This window comes from Callorhinchus milii, unplaced genomic scaffold (genome assembly GCF_018977255.1).
Source record: "Callorhinchus milii isolate IMCB2004 unplaced genomic scaffold, IMCB_Cmil_1.0 Scaffold2, whole genome shotgun sequence".
NCBI lineage: Eukaryota > Metazoa > Chordata > Chondrichthyes > Chimaeriformes > Callorhinchidae > Callorhinchus > Callorhinchus milii.
The window spans coordinates 65,430,976-65,450,775 of record NW_024704743.1 but is presented as its reverse complement, the minus strand read 5'-3'; the positions used below and the strand labels follow the sequence as shown (position 1 = coordinate 65,450,775).

The 19,800-nt window shown below is 38.8% G+C and overlaps 1 protein-coding gene across 1 annotated transcript in view; it reads right to left on the bottom strand.

Annotated features, from left to right (window-relative positions):
• The window catches only part of LOC103181200 (tensin-3), a 261,229-nt gene that overhangs the window by 224,686 nt on the left and 16,743 nt on the right, over positions 1-19,800 (bottom strand). The gene's annotated exons all lie outside the window — the stretch shown is intronic.

Sequence of the window (19,800 nt, the reverse complement as noted above, 5' to 3'; positions counted from 1 at the left end):
AAAAATAAATCACATGGTATAGCAAGTTAATAAGATACAACACATATTTATATCGTTGAAAATGATCATTTACATATTCAGAATTAAACTACTGAGAGAGTCTTGTGTATCTGTGAAACAAAGTACAGAAAATCTCTGCAAACGTGTTGCTGAAACAATCTTGCATTCCTCAGTTATAGGATTTAACAGTAAATATTACATTTTGGAGATTCTTGGTACTAGATTAGCAAATTTAGACCTAGAAGATTTATTAGAAAATAGGTAAGATTCCTTATTTCATACCATGCCAAAATTTGAACAGTATTTCATCGTATTATTGAAATATGAATCTGTAATACACAGACTGACATCTAAATGCTTGCATTTTTCAGTCACTGTGTTTAAACTCAAGGGATTGCAATTAAACAGCAGAAAGGAAAAGCATGTCTCCATGCAATGTGGGGCTGCTCTGCGTGGTGTCAGTATTTGTCTGCAATGAGAAACTGCTCCAACAGTTCATGTGACAAAGTACTGATCAGTCAATCAGTGAATGCCATTGTCTTCATTAAATAAATCTGCAGTTTTCCTGCAACATGTGTGGAGGTGAATTGTTGACTAACACAGAATCACATGCTCTTTTAGGATACTGGTCAGATATCAAAAAAGATATATATCAAATCAATATATTTTAAAAATAAGCTTTGCAGCTTTCAAAGTAATTATGTATTAAACAATATCTAAATCAGTTTCCCCCCATTAATAAAGCTCAACATTTGAACTGTAGAACAACAAAACTGCATTCATTTGAACAAACTGAAAAACATCACTAATTGTACAGTTCAGTATAAATGGGCCATAAAGTGATAATGATACAGAGCAAACTAATTGGGGGGCACAATTTAAAATTAGAAAGTAAGAAGGGACATTGTGGAAAACTATTGTACACAAAGGGAAATAAATGGGCTTGGGGAGGTCATTGAAACAAAATATAAATAGATATTTAAAAATATAAACAAATACATGAAAAAAGATTGAGAGACATACTTATGAGACAAATAGTTGGGAGTTCAGAACCAGAAATAGGGTCAGGCATGAATGAAGAAGACCCTTCTGCCCATTTGATCTCATCCTTTCAGAATACCCATTGCAGCATCAAGAGGGTTCTCAAACCAGTCCAGTGACCCTAACACCCTTTCTGATATCCTATGAGATGTTGATTATACAAGATGTAAAGGATTACTTGTATCATGTGTTGGCATAGGCCAACGTTTTGCTTGACAAACTTTGCTCCCCAACGCATCCCTACACAAGTGGCAGACTATCAAGAACTCTGCAGCCCGTGTCCTCTACAACGCCAAACTCCATGAGTCTATCAACCCCATCCTCGCACGACTCCATTGGCTCCCCATCCCTCATCAAATCGAGTTCAGGATCCTCAAATCCCTCCACAGTCTTGCCCCACCGCATCTCTGTAACTTCTTTCAACCCTACAGACCTCAGAACGCTACCTTAACTCAGCAATCACTAGCCTGCTTCATGTTCCCCACCCTAATAGCCGACCCCACCATCATTTCAGCCATTCTGACCCTGCTCTCTGCAACTCCATCCCAGAGTCCCTCTACTCGTTTTCCACTATCCCATTGTTCAAGGCATCTCAAAACATCCTCATTGACCGCGCTTTCAGCCCTTATCAACCTGCCCATTCCCTCCGCTCAGCAGGCTCTGGCCTTCTCCAAAGAGGCTGAAGTCCCGCTATTGTCAGATACACACAGAATATGGAAGCCATTTGCAGTCCTACCTTGCCCCCCCCACTCCCTCACTTAGTTTCCATTCCCAGCTTGAATGTCCTTCCAGCAATATTAAGCACCCTGAGAAGTCCTCCCCAAGTGAATGGTGTTATACATATGAATATAATATAAAACAACCCTTGACAAGGTATCAGCTGTTATTTAACTAATCCTTACAGAATGCAAAGCAACAAATAGTATATTGCTTATGTAGTTGGGCAGACAACACACAGAATAATTTTCCCCTTTACTAACAGCCGGTCATTCTGATTTCATACACTGCTGCTTCTGTTCCCACATCTGCAAAAGCTCAGCAGTACCCATGTTTTCCCACAGTGCCAAAGAATTTCTGGACAGACTTTAACTGAACCGCATTAAGGAATTGAAAGTTGAGACATTCTGAACGTTTATATTGCACCACTGATTTATTATTTGCTTGCATAATAAATACTGCTTCTGAAATCAGACAAAAATAGACTTATATTTTTAAAGCTACAATCACGATTTCAAATTCCAAGTGAAGCGATTTCTGAAACTAAATAACAAAAAAAATTAGGAACATAAATATGCAATCTAGTCAGACACAAAAAAACTGTCAGATACACACAAAATACGGAACCCATTTGCAGTCTTAAAAATGTATGAATGTCTAGTACTGGAAAAGATACTATGGTCTTTCTGCATGGTCCCAAAATAAAATACAATTCAAAGAAACTTTTAGTTATCAATACAAATACAATGCAATACAAAATTACAATTGTAAAGCACTTTTCTTGGGAGGACATTCCAAGATGCCGAGCAGTCAGGAATTAGGACCCAAGCGGTGGTGGGGGGAGGGTGGAGGGCAGAGAGGGCGGCTGAAGACATGGTCGAAGAGGAGGGTCTTGAGGAGTGCCCTGAAGGAGGTAAGGAAGTGAGGGAGGTGAAGCGATTGTGGGATGGAGTTCCAGAGGGTGGGGGCAGAGAGGCTGAAGGCCTGACCACCGATGGTGGGGAGGGCCAGGCGGGACTTCAGCCTCTCTGGAGCAGGCCGGAGCCTGCTGAGCGGAGGGAGCAGACCGGTTGATAAGGGGTTAGCAGGTCAGAGAGGGCAAGCCCATGAAGAGCTTTGAAAGTGAGGACGAGAACTTGATCCTGAGGGAAGGGGATCCAGTGGAACCGGGCGAGAGTGGGTGTGATGGGGTCACAGAGCTTGGTGCGGTTCTACATAAAGAGTTGGGAAGGCCAGTAAGTTGAACTATAAAAGTACATTTCGTGATGGAGTTAATCCCACAATCCCATGTTTGGTAAGTGCAAGACACTGCCATTAAATTTATGGGTCCTGATCTTAAATCCAATAAAAATAAATAATCTTTGCATTTGTATCGAGACATCTCAAAACACTTCTATTTTGAGATGTCTCAATGACATGGTAGTAGCATAGTGACTGTATAGTTGTAGGCAAATGTGGCAGTGAATTTTGCACACAGCAAAGTTCCATGAACAGCCTTGAAGTGAACGCCTAATTTTATTTAGGGAATTGTTGGCCATCCCACTGGGAGAACCCTCCTTCTCTTTTCAAATAGTACCATGGATTCTTTAAGATCCATCTGAATAGGCAGATGGGTTCAAGCATCTCATTCAAAGCACCTTTGACAATGCAGCATTCCCCCAGCACTGCACTGGGCTGCCAGCCTTCACTATGAACACAAAGTCCCGAAGTGGGGTGTGAACCCTTACTGTTCTGAATAATAATCCTTCCATTTGACATAGCGCCTTATCATGTCTTCGAGATGTCTCAAAGCATTTCACAGAGTATGTACTGTAAAGTGTAGTGACTGTATATTTTGTGGGTGAAATACGGCAGCCAATTCCACACAGCAGGATCCCACAAACAGTCGTGGATTGAGCGTCCATATTATTATTACTTACTTTGAAGGGATTATTAGCCCCCTTGAAAACAATCTGCAAATTAACTAACAACCAGGTTCCTATTTACTGCTTGGTAAACAGAGGCGTGTGGACAGGTCTCTCGATTGCGAGGCGAATGCTCCAACCACAGAACTCCACGTGCAATCAGAGATTATAGTGTTACCAACTGCATAGTCATTACATTTCACAATAAAATTCTGTGTAGCGCTTTGATATGTCCTCCAGGTGCGAAAGATGCTGTATGTAATGTGAGGATTATTGTAGGCCTTCCTTTTCGACCATGGTTACCTTCTCCCTCCCCCTGGCTCGGCCTTGGGCTCCACCATTGTTAAATGCTCTGAGATGCAGACCGGCATGGAGGGCACTATATAAATGCAAGTAGTAGTTGTTATAAAGTGTGCATTTCCAGATTTCTGACGATATCAGCTTTTCAATATCCACGCGGCCTCCATAATTTCACTTGCCAATGTAAGTGGAGCACAAAATCAGTTATTTTAAAGGTAATTGTACATACAAAATCAAAGTGGACTAATTAAAGTACAGTAATATGAGCACACCCACATTTTTCTATTCTGGGAATGAAACAAAATGAACTTGTGGGAAACAGTAATATATTTAATATAAAGGAGTCCTTTTAATTTCATATACCAGTCAAAGTGATGACTTTTGTTCAGGTATAAAAACACAGGAAAGTGTAGACAGTATTGAGGGAGGGATGTGGGAAGGAAGGAAATTAAAATGAAAACAACCAGATATGTTTAAGGAGAGAAAATAAAGAAAGCAAGATGAGATGGATTTTAAAGTATTGCAGAGCTGGTGAGAAAAGTTTTTTATAAGAGTTTCATGGATTCATTAAGGATATTTATACAGGATATATTGACTTAAAGATTCCTGTCCAGTGGTGGATATAATGGAAACAATATAATCTAGGAGAGACATTGTAGATTGAATATAAATACACTGACATTCCTAACTTCTTAGTTCTGTATTACTGCTATTTCATAACAAGTGAAACATTATGTTTGGAATTAGTTGGGCTCAAATTTGGTTATATATCGGTTGGCAATAAATTCTCTAATATTTGTCTCTCTCCTTCAGTATAAAATATATTATTTTCAGTTTGTTTTAACTTTAATGATAGACAACTGAGCTGCTTGTGTCAGAGCAAAAGCAGATATGGGAACAGTGTTCAGGTAAATAAGAGAGGTTCAATGAAAGCCATCTGATCTCATCTTTCCAGAATGCCAATCTTAATGTTCTCTTACTACAGCATCAAGCTGTGTCTTGAATAAGTCCAATGCCATGGTTTCTTCTCCCCTTTTATAACCTGTTGTTGTAGACAACTAGGCTGAGATCAAGAAATCAAACAGACAATGGGATCATAGAATATTAAAGCACAGAAGGAAGTCATTCAACCCATCATGCCTGTGCCAACAGTCGTTGTTTTATAAAAGCATTAAAAAAAAGCATCTACTGGGATAGAAAAAGCACTTCAATGGAAAAATCTAAATGGTAGGTTCAGGAAAAGCATCTGAGGACGTAAAATTAAACTTATATGGAGAACCTCGTCTTATGCCAGCTCACAAAAACTCTGGTGCAAGGTGATTAATATTTGAGCTCTTTTGCAATCTCACTAACACATTATGAAATTCTAGAATATCAACTTTACTGTAAATGCCTACGTTGTTCGACAATACTAGTGTCCCAGCTCATTTATTCGTTAAATATATTGAATTTCTTTGCGGAATCACAGAGCTGGTAGGCGAGATGGTGGATGTTATTTACTTGGACACCCAAATAAGGGTGAGGTCCCCAAGCCTTGGCTCTTGCTAAACTGCGCCTAATACTTTCCAGAATTGGGTAAGCAGATGTGTCCCTCCAGGGAGAGAGTGCGCATTCCATTCCAACAATCTATCTCTGAGATTTCCATGTGTAGGTGGGATGCATGGAAACCTCAGATTGGTTTGGATACTCTTAAGCACAGTGATAGGTTTCCGCACGTGTCAGACACCCGGCTGACCAAAAACAAAATTACCTGAAATCTAGAAAGCCTATATTCTAGAACGATTCAGGTCCATGGGATAGATGGCCTTAAATATAATAATTGATTTGGAGACAAAATCTTTAAATTTGCAGATGATGCAAATCTACGATCACAAACTCAGAAGGATCTGGAGAAAGTGGATAAATGTGAGCAAACCGATGACCTATCAAATTTAATAGAGAAAGGTATTTGACATTGTTCCAGTATGGATACAAAGCAACAGAAAGACTATTCATATCTTAAATAAGAGTGGGAACACATTTCACCTACAAAACAAAACAAATTTTATTGCTTTAAATTAGTTAAGCAATAAATAATACAATAATAATCCTTGCATTAGTATAGTGCCTTTTACATCAGGGGTCATCTCAAAGCACTTCATAGGATTTACAAAAAAGTGTAGTGACTGTGTATATTTTAAGCACAGCAGCCCAATTGCACACAGCAGGATCCTATGAACAACTAATAAACTAATGATCAATTTTATTCAGGGAATTGTTGGCTGGGACACTGGGAGAAATTCCCTTCTGAAAACTGAAAAGGCTTTGAAAACACTAGCACCTTGCCTCTGTCAAGGCAAATACATTTAAAGTTTGGCAAACAGCTCTTTCTATTTAAAAAAAAGTACTTGAAATCTTTCCTAGTAATATTTTTGTGTTGCCCAAAAATCCCAATCAACACTGAGAGAAATCGCTTTGAATCCTAAGAGCACTGTGACAGATCAGAAGCAAAAGTACTTAAAGACTAACAAAAGGGGAAATTTTAACATGTTCTAATGTTTACCAGTAACACACTTAAAAAGCACTCATTGCTGGAGGTTAGCAAAAGAAAAATGATGCAAGACTTGCTCAATAAACTCCACATTAATTACCGTGGTTTGGGCATTTTCTCTTCAAAACAGGATGTGGAGCTTATGTTTACCAAGCTAAATGTGGGAAAGTAATTGCTGCCAAAGAAGACATCTGAAAAAGCAAGAGGAGCGGAGCACTTTCAAGTATTTCCTCCATACATTACTTTCATTTCATCATTGAAGAGTCTGGTATTTCTTCAGGGTAAAAGGGCTGGAGGTCATGACATGCTATGTAATAGGCAGCCATCATTTACATGTGAAGTCTCCATCAATGATTTGTCCCTTTTCTTTCTATTCTTAGATTTGGTGTTTGGGGGAGAGAAGGGGAAATAAGGTAAGCCTTTAACTCTGTAGGAAGCTGATTTTAAGCTTGAATCTGAATGAAGAACTGTATGGCCCCTTTCTTTTATGACGCCTGAGCCAGGTCCAGATGCTAATCAGGAAAAGAACAACAATCATTACAAGCAACTAAAATCACAAAGGCTAGTTACGTTCTTGCAGGAAAATGCCAGAAAAAGCAACCCAAGGCAGGAGCTACAAAGCGTCAATTAACCAAAAGCAGAGATCTTGCTTTCATTGGCTTTAGGTTTTGAAGGAGCAACCAGCAAACTACTTTTTGAAATAAAAGTTCCCACATTTTGTCACCTTACAAAAGGTAGGTTTCTCCCCATGCATACACACACGCTCACAGTTTAAACCTTGTGCCTAGGACCAAATACAGAAAAAATGTGTTTAAGCAGACAGGACCAGCAGCTATTTTTACAGTTTTGTCAAAGATGGAATCACACCGATTCAAGCCTGATTAAAGCATAGTCATCCACTATTAGAATCTGAACCCAAATGTAATCTCCAAATGATCATTTCACTCAGAAAGTGATGGACAGTCCAGGATCACATTGTACTGTTTGTATTGCAGGGCAAGGGAGTTGGGGAAAAGAATCAACTATAAAACATGCAAGGTTTTTTTTATTTCAAAAAGGGATTAGATTTAAATTCGTGCAAATAATTTTTCGAGAAAATATAAGGAAAAAACTGCAAAACAGGAATATCTTGCACAAACTAGCAATCATGTTCTACCTTGCACAAACTAGTAAATTAATCCACAACTGATTTGATCAAACAGTCTATGCACCACAGAGTGCAGGAAAGAGTGATTTAATTCCCCCACATCCCTTCTCCCTCTGCCCCCAGCCCCTTCACACAGCATGTTCCTGATCTTGGGCGACTGTTAAGAGGCGAAGCCAAGTTGAGGGTAGAGTAGGCAGGGAGACTGCTTTTATGCACTCTGATCAGGCTCTGTCTACTATTTAGGCTCGGCAGCTATCGCTAGGGAATAGCACAAGGAGAAGCAACAAACACAGAGAAGTGAAGATATTAGACAGAAGTAAATTTGTCTGACTTATTCTGGACAAGCAAAGAATATTTCTATTCTGAAATTCAGAAGAGTAATGTTCTACTTAACATCATCCAAATGCTATTGCAATAAGACAGTTTTATAAAGACAAGTTTATATAGCACACAAACCTACTCTTTTTCCTCCCTCCCCTCCCCAAGCACATTCTTTGTACTTTTGTAATTACAGTACAGCAATTATGGGCAACGCCTTCAGGGTAAATTGCAAGATTTAATGTATTTAATCAGTCTGTATTTCATCCAACGATGGAGAAATTTGAGCTGTAATAATACACAAGCCTGTTCAGTGCAGTCATGAAAACGTCTTGCAACAGTCAGACTGCACGTTTCAGAACGAGGCAAAGTAACGCTGAAGTACAGGCACTAAACAGATCAGCAGCCGCTCTTTAAACAAAGCAAAAGTGGTCAGTGAATGAGGACATCATTTACACCATTATTAAAAAGTCCTTTCATTTCCTAATTGGGCAATCATACCACCTGCATTCCTCGCAGCCTGAAGTGCAGCACCGTGGGGAATCATCCTGGAAAATGCAGTTCAAAGCATTTGCTGCCAGTCTGGAGCCAATAACCAAAGCAATCAATAACACCAAACACAAGTCATCAAGGTTTTACTACAGTGGAAAGGACAGCTCCACCCTAGCTATAAATGGTGCCTCAACTAAATAGGCTGCCCACTCCAGTTTAAAAACATTGCAGTGCCCCTTTCTCCAGGACTCAGTCACAATCCCGTCTGGGTCGTTCTTCCACATGAAATAATAAACTTTACTCATATGACTGCAAAGGAAGAGGTAAAAAGGAAATGAACTTCAAATTAGAATTTGAACTTCAAACACAAGTTTGCATTTTCAGTTTTAAAAAAGAAAAATGGAAACTTAGGTGTGCTGAGCCAGCTCGGAATCAAAGAGGAGGGAATAGTATTACCTTAAACACCCCAGCCACAGGTGAGTGAAGGGTGTTCCATTTCAGACAACCTGAGGCCCAACACTGCTCACAGTCTCGGCCTTAACCTGAATTTAATTTAAGACTCAATTGAAAATTTTTTCAAACCATGCACAATCTTAAATTTTAAGACAACGTTCTTAAACATTTTAAGTTTTGATGGTCTTAAATTTTACCATGATTGCTAAGAAACATGAGGTATTTCAGTCATCAGAAACTCGGTTTATCTGGAAACATGTCCACATAAAGGCTAATTTTTAACTATGCAGTGTTGAGACCATTACCATCTATGAAGATACCAATTTTTTCACTGACATACTTGTACCTACTTACTTGGTATGTATTAATCGTATTTTTTTTAAATAATGAATGCATAAAGATAAACACTTAGAAAACCCAAAGGATTGCTTTACATCGACCAACAGAAACAGTGAAGCATTTCAAGTCAAAAGGCAAGGAAATCAAAAAAAGCTTTTGAAGACCGGTAACTGTACCATATGCCACAACAGCTCGGGTTTCTCGTTTGTCACAATGATCACTTTCATTAGAACAGAAATAAAATCCCAAAGGAGAGGGCAGACTGCAGTTTGCTTCCTGCTGTGCTATTCTGGTGTGCTTCACTTAATCTTAAGGACTGCTACAGACCCTCTCTTTAAAAAATAAGTAGTTACAAGAACATACTTCAAAACATAAACGCAAGAACACAATGGGCAATTCCAAATAGTACTCTCAATCATAAATACAGCACAAAGCAAGTAAGCAAGTCTAAATTCCAACATTTTTTTGCCTCACTTCCTCTCTCTCAGTCTTCAAAAGAAATCCTTCTACAACATAAATCTTTGCAGTGTCAGGGTATAACTCAATATTTACAACAAGTTTTTGTTTCCTATTTAAAATGAACATCTTGAAGCACTTAACTATTATGATAGGGAGCAGGAAGAAAGAAGAGTGAAGGATGTTAAGCATATTCTGTTGAGAATATATAGAAACAACCTAAGATTGTATGATATCTTTTTGACCATGCTTTTGTCAACATTCTTAAGAATTCCTCTTCAGTGTTCTCTAATATGATTGTTAAAGTGCTTTTAGATATTCATTCCACGTCAAACACACCGTAAAACGTTATTATTGTGCTATACCTGGCAGTACAAATATAAAACTATACAGTGTTTTTGGACTGTTTTGTCCAAAAACATTTAAATTGTTTTACAATACAAAACTTAAACCCTCAAGTGTGTGTGACAGTCAATGAACTTTCATGAAACAGCATGTGACGACAATGAAGTCAAGACGGGAGTATGTAGTTGTTAAATAATTGCAATTCACTGGGTTGTCACAGATCACTAAATGCACGTTTGTCCTGTGATTGTTAGGAATCCCACAGTTTGTCCCACAGTACATGAGTTATAATAAATAATAATGCTTGCATTTGACATAGCAACCTTCCATGTTTCACAGGATTTATTATAAAATGTAGTGACTGTGTATTTGTAGGTGAACTCAACGGCCAATTTGTGCACAACAGTGTCCCTCAAACAACCATGAAGTGAAATGACCAATTTTTTTTCTGGGGATTGTTGGCCAGGACACCAGGAGAAACTCTCTTCTCTTTTCAAATAGTGCCATGGGATCCTCAGTTTAACATCTCTTCCAAAGTAGAGTGATACCGGTAAAATAAACAAAACTAACATTGAATACATATTCAAGTTACTTATTTTCCATGGAATGAAAGCTGCAGGCAATCTAGTAACTGCATAATTCATAGAACTTCTATGCACGGGGCTGTATTTGAATCCCGTGCTTGACTGGTGTTCACAAAAAGATTCAGTAAATATCTTTTGAAAAGATACAAGATCAATGCCATAGAGCCTTTGCCACTTTTTAGACTCAGTTTAAAACAACAACAAATTACATTTGTATAGCACTTTCTCGTCAGGAGGATGCTAAAATATGAACACAACAGTAAATAACTAGACACAGTTCTCCTGTTTGAATGATGTACAATTTCAGTACAGTTCTTTATTGAAAGGATCATCTGCACCGTCTTGGTGCAAGAGAGAAACCAAGCACAGTTCAATATGAAAAAGAAAAGTCCAACGTCTAATAGCAATGTCATCTCTGACCACAGAAACAATTTTTTTACAATGTGGAATAGAGAGAAACTCTAATGAAAGACACACCTCTCACTGCCTTGAATCATTTCAAAACAAATTGTTGCACAAAATGTACTCTTGGAAGCAAAAGCTGTTCCAGTGTAAATAAAAAATGGTTGTGGTTTATAACAGAATAAACTGAAACCTGCTATGTTTACACAGTGGGTGAGATCAGTCAACCGAATGGCAGAATGACACCAAAACAATACCAGAGTGGCTTCCAGACTGCAATAACACAAACTCCAGGCTGGCGTCATGAACTTGTAAGGGAAGTATCATACATAAAGACAGATTTAGAATGCAGTCTGGCTACACTCAAACTTTTATAGTCAAACAATGAGAAACAGAAGAGGCAGATTTGTTTGGTGATTACTGTTCACAAGATGATCAGCTCTGTGGCTGGAAGCTTCATAAATTCAGTGTTGCTACTAAACTTTCTGATCTCTCCTGCACCCAAGTCCCTGTGTGGGCATCATTAACCCAAGTCCCTGTGTGGGCACCATTAACCCTAGTGCCTGTGTGGGCACCATTCATTACCAAGTGCTTGTGTGGGCACCAGTAATTGTTAACTCAGTAGGCCATAACAATCAATCAAAAATGAGTTTATCTTTCAAGCGCTTATTTCCGTCTCATATATTTACTGTTTTCTGAGGTGCCCTAAGGGAGAGGAAGCGGTGACAAAATAGACTAGGTGTTTGTTTAAAAGCATACTGTTTTCTCCCACTCTCTCTCTCTCTCTCTCAATAGACTGTCACAACAACCACCATAACAGCCTGAAATACACTCATGTTTGCAGCATCAACCAAATAGTCTTCCACTTTCTTTAAAAACATTCTTGTATGGAATTCTTTTCTGACAACAACAACAACAATATCAAGACTAAATAGCATTTACATAACGCCTTTCACGTGGTCAACAGATTCCATGCTTCAAATTTTTATAACTTATTTTTCTTTGGTATGTCAAAGGCCAGCATGAAGAAAGCCACACAGTGCTTAAGCTCTCCCAACACTGCTTCAAGATGCCAATTGCTGAGACTGTCCATCAAATTGTTCTTCGCTTTCTTATGAGCGTTCACTCACAAAACATACAGTTACTCCTTTTACAATATATCCTCTGAAGCGCTTTGGGACTTCCTCCTCATGTGAAAGGTGCTACACCAAATGCAAGGATGATTATATTATTATTATTATGTGAAAGCCTCTCCCTGATACTACTTCCACGCAGCACACCTAAAGCAGAAATTCACTGCATGTAGTTATCAAGGTGGAAGGGGGTTGATGGAAAAGATTATCGTATAACGCACAAAATTAATTATACCAAATATCTACTGCCTACAGTCCACTATTTCACATAGTATTGCTTTCCGTCAACATTTAACAGCAGGAGAAACTACCACTGTTTTTTAATCCCTTCATAGGTATTAGATTTTATTTTGCTCTCTCAGTTTCACTGGGCTGAGAGTCATGCTCACAAACACCACATTAATAGGGATCCTGTAGCTCAGTGGTTAGAGAACTTGCCTCGCAAGTGAGAGTCCTGGGTTCGATTCCCAGTAGGGTGAAACGTTGGGCAAGTTTCCTTACTTCACACGCCTCTATTTACCTCGCAGTATGTAGGAACCTGGTTGTTAGTTGATTGGTGGATCGTTTTTCCAGAGGGTAATAATTTCTTCAAAAAAAAGTTTTAAAAAATTGGTCACTCAATCAACAACTGTTTGTGGGATACTGCTGTGCGCAATTAGCTGCCGCGTTTCGCCCACAGAATGTACAGTCAATTCACTTTACCGTACATTCAGTGAAACGCTTTGAGCCGTCTCGAAGACGTGATAAGGCGCTATATCAAATGCAAGGATTGTTATTATTAAATAATTAAATATATTCATTTTCACATCCTTGGTAATCATTGAGACATTTCAACTATGTGATAGGGCATGATATCAAACTCAAGGATTATTATGGTTATTGTTATCATCACATTTAAATTGCTTTCAGTTCAGGTGAAAACTGAAGGATGCTCGGAGAAGAGCAAACACACTCATAATTTTGATCAAAAAAATTCATTCCAACAACTTTGATAACATCCCTTATCAAAAGCTCAGTGAGTACAATAGAAATTGTGAAATACAGTGTGGCATGTTTTAAGATTTTACCTGTTTAAAACCATGCTGTAAAAGAGGAAGAGAATACTCCTGTTGCTCCTTTTCCGTATCCTTAAGGCAGCAGTGAAAACTAACCCTCAGCATTTTGTCTGTGAATGACGCTGTGAAGCACATGCACCACAAGCTATCAGTGCCTATTTCTTGTTATCCGCTTGGATCATTCTGTGTGTGCAGTAGTGGGTTCACCTTCCACTGGTCAACAGAGTGATGTAAAAACACCATTTACACCCTCCTAATCCAGTCTGTCTGCGGATTGGTTAGCTCTCTGATCCAAGAGACTCCACAGGGTTATTCACATGTCAACATTCGTTTCCAACACATTGTTGAACTCCAATGCAGCAGGACATCACTGATAAGTCATTCTTCATTGGGGGTATGGCCTGGCTTCCCAACCATCCAACTAATCCTATTATGTTGTGCACCATGTACATTGGCAAACATCTCACAATAATCCAGTATATCATGCAACTTCTATCTAAATGTTTTTTTTCTAATGATTCATTCTAAAGATAATCCCATAAAATAGCTCCAAAAATAAATAGTGTTTTGACAGGCATTTGTGGCATATGTCGAGGTGTTGGAATGGAATGCCACACTACCAACGTTTAGCCCATGCTCTGACAAACAAACACTAAATCAGTGGTCAGCATAACAAACACCTTGACAAGCATCCGAAGCGATCAGGGACTCATTAAAGCAGCAGGAAACATTACTAATGCAGTCAGTTAACCACTGGAAAACTCATTAACATGCTTTAAAAAGTAAACAACAACAACTTGCATTTATGAAGCTCCCTTTACACAGGTTAGAGTCTTGGAGCGCTGCAAAGATTGATAAAATAAACAATCGTGAACTTATTTGATAACAATTGAGAACACGTTCTCCTCTATTCTCCAGACCCACAAATGAGAATCAAGGTGAAAATAATCAGCCACAAGCCGCCATTTGTCAAACAAATTCATGGATGAGCACAACAGACTACGAATTACATTTAACAATACCTTACTTCTGATAACCTTGGGTTATCAGTTATTAAATATTAATAACCCTTGTATTTGATATAGCGCCTTATCATGTCTTTGAGACGCCTCAAAGCACTTCTCAGAGTACACTGTAAAGTGACTTGATTGTATATTTTGTGGGCAAAATGCAGCAGCTAATTGTACACAGCAGTGTCTCACAAACAATCCATAAAGTTATGTGGAATTGGCTCATGTTTTTAAAAAAAACTACCTGAAGAATTTCTATTATTTAAAAAACAACTGATTAATTAAGTTAAGCCCAATTCCCAATTATATGTTTTTTAAATTGAAGTTCGTACTCGAGAATTGGTGACTGTTTTACAGTTTCATCTACAATGGAGGAGAGAAATCATTGAAGCCTAAATCCAAAGCGGAATTTTGGAAACCAAAAGAAAAATTGTATCCAGTTAGAAGTATACAGTTGTGGACTGAAGTATGTTAGCATTTCTGTTCATCTCTGTCATACAATTTATAGGAAGCTGGGAATGACTGTAAACATTTTATTTAATTTCCTGTCACCCAGAATTGGACTATTATCCAATTCATATCCCCAGTAGTCCTGGGTGAAGAAAGAAGGGAATGGATGGGAGAAGGCCCATATAGACAAATATTGAACTTGTCTTGTATCTGAAGCAGAAAGCAAAAAGAATTGTCCAAATACCAAAATAGTCAAGCAGGGGGTCAGGGAATACAACCCATTTCCTTAGAGGTGTATTTGTTGCCATTTTCCTAGTGGTCCAGTTACGATGGCATCGATAGGAGGGACCTTGATGGTGACTCAAAAAAATCTCTGAAACAAAACTCACAAGCAAAATTGGATTTTTTTTGTAGGCGAACACAGTCGCCCTTCGCCTAGCACTAATGACGCACTTCAAACAACCATGCCGTGAATGATTAAAATAACTCAGTGGATTGTTACATTACAGACGCTTGTCTCTCTGTGCTGCTAAATTAATCTAATGTCCATTTGATAACAATAACAGTCGCATAAAACTGGAGAGACCTGGGGCGAGTAGTTATGGGATGGTATGTCAGAATGGTGCCATACCAATACACAAGCTCACCACCCCACTGCCACAAGGTACACAATATACTTATGTCAACACTGTATAAACACATCCCTGGTTAATAAAACAGGAGATCAATCTACGCTCAGCTGCCTGTCGGCAACCAACATGGATAATAGTGGAATGATGTAATGTTTTACCTTCGACAGACCCCAAAGACAGACAGTTACCAAACTGGAGATCACATGACCACAATTAAACAGACTGGAGCACTTGCATCATTCTGTCCTGAAACCTTCCTCTCTGGTTTCACAACTTTTTCTTAAAAAAAACTAACTTTTTGACCAATCTTTCAACCATCTCCTTCCTAACTCTCCCCCACTCACCTCCCAAAACACACACACACATTATATTACAAACCACTCTGTAAAGTGAATTTAGAAATTATCTTATATGAAAGACAGTATATAATTCCAAGTTGTTTTTTTTACAGTTAAGGGCAAGGCAGAGTCAAGTAGCTCAGTAGTTAGAGCACTCGCCTCGCAAGGCAGAGGATCTGGGTTTGATTCCCGGATTGGGCAAAACATTAGGCAAGTTTCCTTATTCCACACGCCTCTGTTTACCTAGCAATAAGTAGGAATTTGGTTGTTAGTTGATTGGCGGATTGCTTTTCCAGGGGTAACAATCGCTTCAAAAATAAAAATAAAAATCATTTGGTCACTCAATCCACAGCTGTTTGGGGGACGCTGCTGTGTGTAATTGGTTCTGTGTGTAATTGACCGCTGTGTTTCACCCACAAAATATACAGTCAATTCTCTTTGCAGCATATTCTGTGAAGCACCTTAAGATGTCTCGAAGACGTGATAAGGGGCTATATCAAATGCAAGGATTATTATTATTATTGTAAGGCTGCGAATACAAACTGCAGACTCATCAATCAAATTATTTTGTTCCACAGGATACTATGATGTGTTATAAGGTCACAATTTAATATAGCAAGCACTCAAATTCACTGCAATACTTGAGTTTACAGAGAATAGAGGGTGGTTTTCAAGTGGAAAAGTGCTTTCCCTGTGGGTAGAATAAATATCTCAATAAATCAATGCACCACAGCAACATAGCATCCAAATCCAGCATCGGGATGGGCACATTGATTAGGAAACTTGAAGGTCACAGTAAACAAACAACTGTGCCAGGAATACCAAGTGAGTAATGGCAGAGCACACATCAGAAGCTAGTTTAACCCTCAGTCATCTCATCAGGAGCACAAATAATGCCTGTGCCCTTTTGTCCTGCTCTCTTGAACAAAAGCACCGTTCTGGATATACCTTCTGTATCCCATTCACCACCAGGTACGTGTCTATAAGGTGCTCTCTAAAACCTCTTTTCAACTTAGTCATACAGAGTAGTCCTCACACAAACTCAACAACTCCACCATCAGTTAAATGCTAGAGAGCCTGCAACTAGAGACTCACCATTACATGCGATCAGTGGTTCTAGAGGCAACTAAAGAACATGCAAGAGTGTCTGTTGAGAACATTAGTATTTTAATGCTGCAAATAAATCAGCATTTGTCAGTAGCTGATTTAAAAGCAGTGCAAAGGGACAGTGAGAGTGATATTACCTCATTCATCCTGTACTCTAATGGAAAGCGAAACCAGTCTCTTGCTCACAGGAAACAAAATTCCAATTTATTATGGTAGAAAACAGCTTCCAAGATGGTCGACTCTTTTCTAACATTAGAAGTAAGCAATCCACTGCATTTCTCAAATTCAATTTGATTGTTAGCATCACACCATTTGTGGTTGAACTACAGCCAGAATTGAAGCTGAATCCATGTTTTGATAACCTCCTCAAGGTGGTTTCACCATACCAATGGTCAATCTGGAATCAGGTGAGGTACAGTCTGAACTGACACTTCAGCACAGTGCTGGAGGAGCAGTGCATTGTCAGAGATGCAGTCCGTTGGATGAGATGAACCATGGTCTGGAAATCTGTCTGTTCACACAGATGTTCAAGTTCCATGGTAGTATTCGAAAAGAAAAGGATGTCCTGGCCAATATTACCCAGATAAAATTGGTCATTCATTCCTTGGCCATTTGTGAGCATTGCTTTGAAATTGGCTGCTGCATTTGCCTATAAATATACAGTCGCTACAGTTTACAGAAACTTTGTGAAGCGCTTTGAGGTGTTTCAACATCATAAGGCACAATATCAACCAAAAGGATTATTAGTGCTGCTAAAAAATACATTTTACAGTAATGCAGAACGTGCTTTGCATTACACAGAGACAAGCAGCGAGTTAAATGACCGGGGAAGCACAGTGCAGCCACCACAAATGAGTCTATTCCGCTTAGAGAACGGACTGCTAACAACTTATATAAAAAATCTTGAGGTATGATATGATCAGCAATGCTCATGTATCGACAAGTAATTTTTTCAGTAAATGTACCATGACATCATAATTTTCCCCTGGCAAGAACATAAGACTCTGATAAGTCACCAAAAGTGATGACTGATAAGATAAGAAAATTTGTGTCTTAATGAGTTGAAAGGAAAATAACACTGGTTCACACTGTGTTATATAAGATTCTTCACAGAGATAAAGTATTAGTCTAAACAAATACAATCATATCTATGATGGCAACAAAAGAAATCGACTTATTTGTAAATTGAAGTTGTATTGTGAGAATTACCATTACATTTAGTGACAATTTATCAAACGCAGTTTTGGATTTATCTATATTTCTATTTTAAGCTTTTGAAGCTATTGGATTTTCTTATTTTTCTCTCTCTCCATCTTCGTTCCTCCCTTCAGCCCCATTCAACAGCTTCAAATCGCATCTCAAAATGTAACGGGAAAATCTCTGTTCAAAATTACACTACACAAAATCCCACATACATGCTAAACATTACGGACCAGACAAAAGAGCACAAAGTGTGAATATTAATGTTAGTCTGGAGAAAGGGCCAAGATTAGGCACTTCTGAAAAACAATTAATTGGGTCACAGTTGTGCAGGCACAGATTGCTAACAAATCCACTCAGTTTGTTCAGTGTCTCCAGACCGGCTTTACAAAATGCAGAGTCATGTGGAAGTGACAAAGCAGAGTGTTGTCTTTAGGAGAAGGCACGTTATGCAAACAGCTCACCATCACCATTCAGTTCCCAAAATGGAGGTGACATGACAGAGACGGGTGAGAAAACTTGGAGCGAAAGTTTGATAAATTCTCTGTGTAAAAGAGCTGAAGTGATTTGGTCAGGGTGTGTGTGTGCATGTGTGTGTGTGGGTTGGGGGGGGGAGTGGGGGAGAGGAACAGAGTGGGGGGAGAGAGGGGAACAGAGAGAGGGAGAAAAATAACTGCTGTTTTGAATTTAGTAGGTGTATGAATTTCTATCACGAGACTGAAAGTGAGAAAGTTTCTATCAAATGGAGAACATCACACCAGTTGTTTTCTAGTAAAGTGTAGTAAGTCTAGTAAAGTGCCAACCCCAACCTAAGAATAACAGCTGTTTTCTTAACATCACAAGTTTCAGAAATGGGAAGAACGCACATACAGTAATAGTTAAAAGATAAAACATAAGTGAGGGTTGCAGATTACCAATGTCAATTGGAAGAGAAAGAGAATCAACAAACTAACAGAATAGTTTACTGTTTAATTAAAATGTCTCAATATTGCAAACGTCTCATTGGAGAAATAAGAAGCAAAACTGCAATTTTGTCACCTGCTCGTTTTATTCTTCTAGTGAAATACGAATGCACCATCCGATACCTGAGATAAGAATTGGGTTTCTAAAGGTTTTGTCACATGGCGAGATCTGCCTTGACCTTTTAAGAGTGCCCTATGGTTTTCATTCTACCACCACACAAAAACAGGAAAGACACTGGCTATAAGCCAACTTTGATTCAGAGACTGCAGCCAACCCAGGCTTCACAGGCCAATTTCCCCTTTAACCATTTCCAGAGCCCCAAATCGCTGGTGCAATGCTCAGCAATTTGTTCTGCAAGAAGATCACATTTAATGTGATGCAGATTGCATGTTTGATGTAGTTTTCAAGATCTGCTTCAAATGTGCATGTATAGTCCTGAACATAATGTACCTGAATTCAGCCAGCTGCTGGTCAGGATTCAGAAAATTCAATTCAAGCTGCACCACTAATTGGGTCATGGGCACAGAGTGCAATGGACTTTTTTTTAAAAAGTAAAACGTTTTGTTCAAATAAAATGGAGCATAGTGAGTTGCTTTGAAGTGTAGTAGCTCTTATGTAGGCAACTTTGGCAGCTAATCTATGCCAGCAACTTCCCACGAATAGCAATAAAATGAATGAGTGTGCAGTTTTAGTGACATTTGCTTGATTGAGGAACACAGCGTAAAACAACAACTTTCATTCATCCAGCATTCTTCACATAGAATAATGTCTCACAAAGCACTTCAGAAAGTCGGGTTCGAATGCAAAGCAAGATAGGAGGGGGAAAGGGGAGATGACTGAAGGGGATGTCAAAGAGGTAGTTTTTAGATAGGATTTAAAGACAG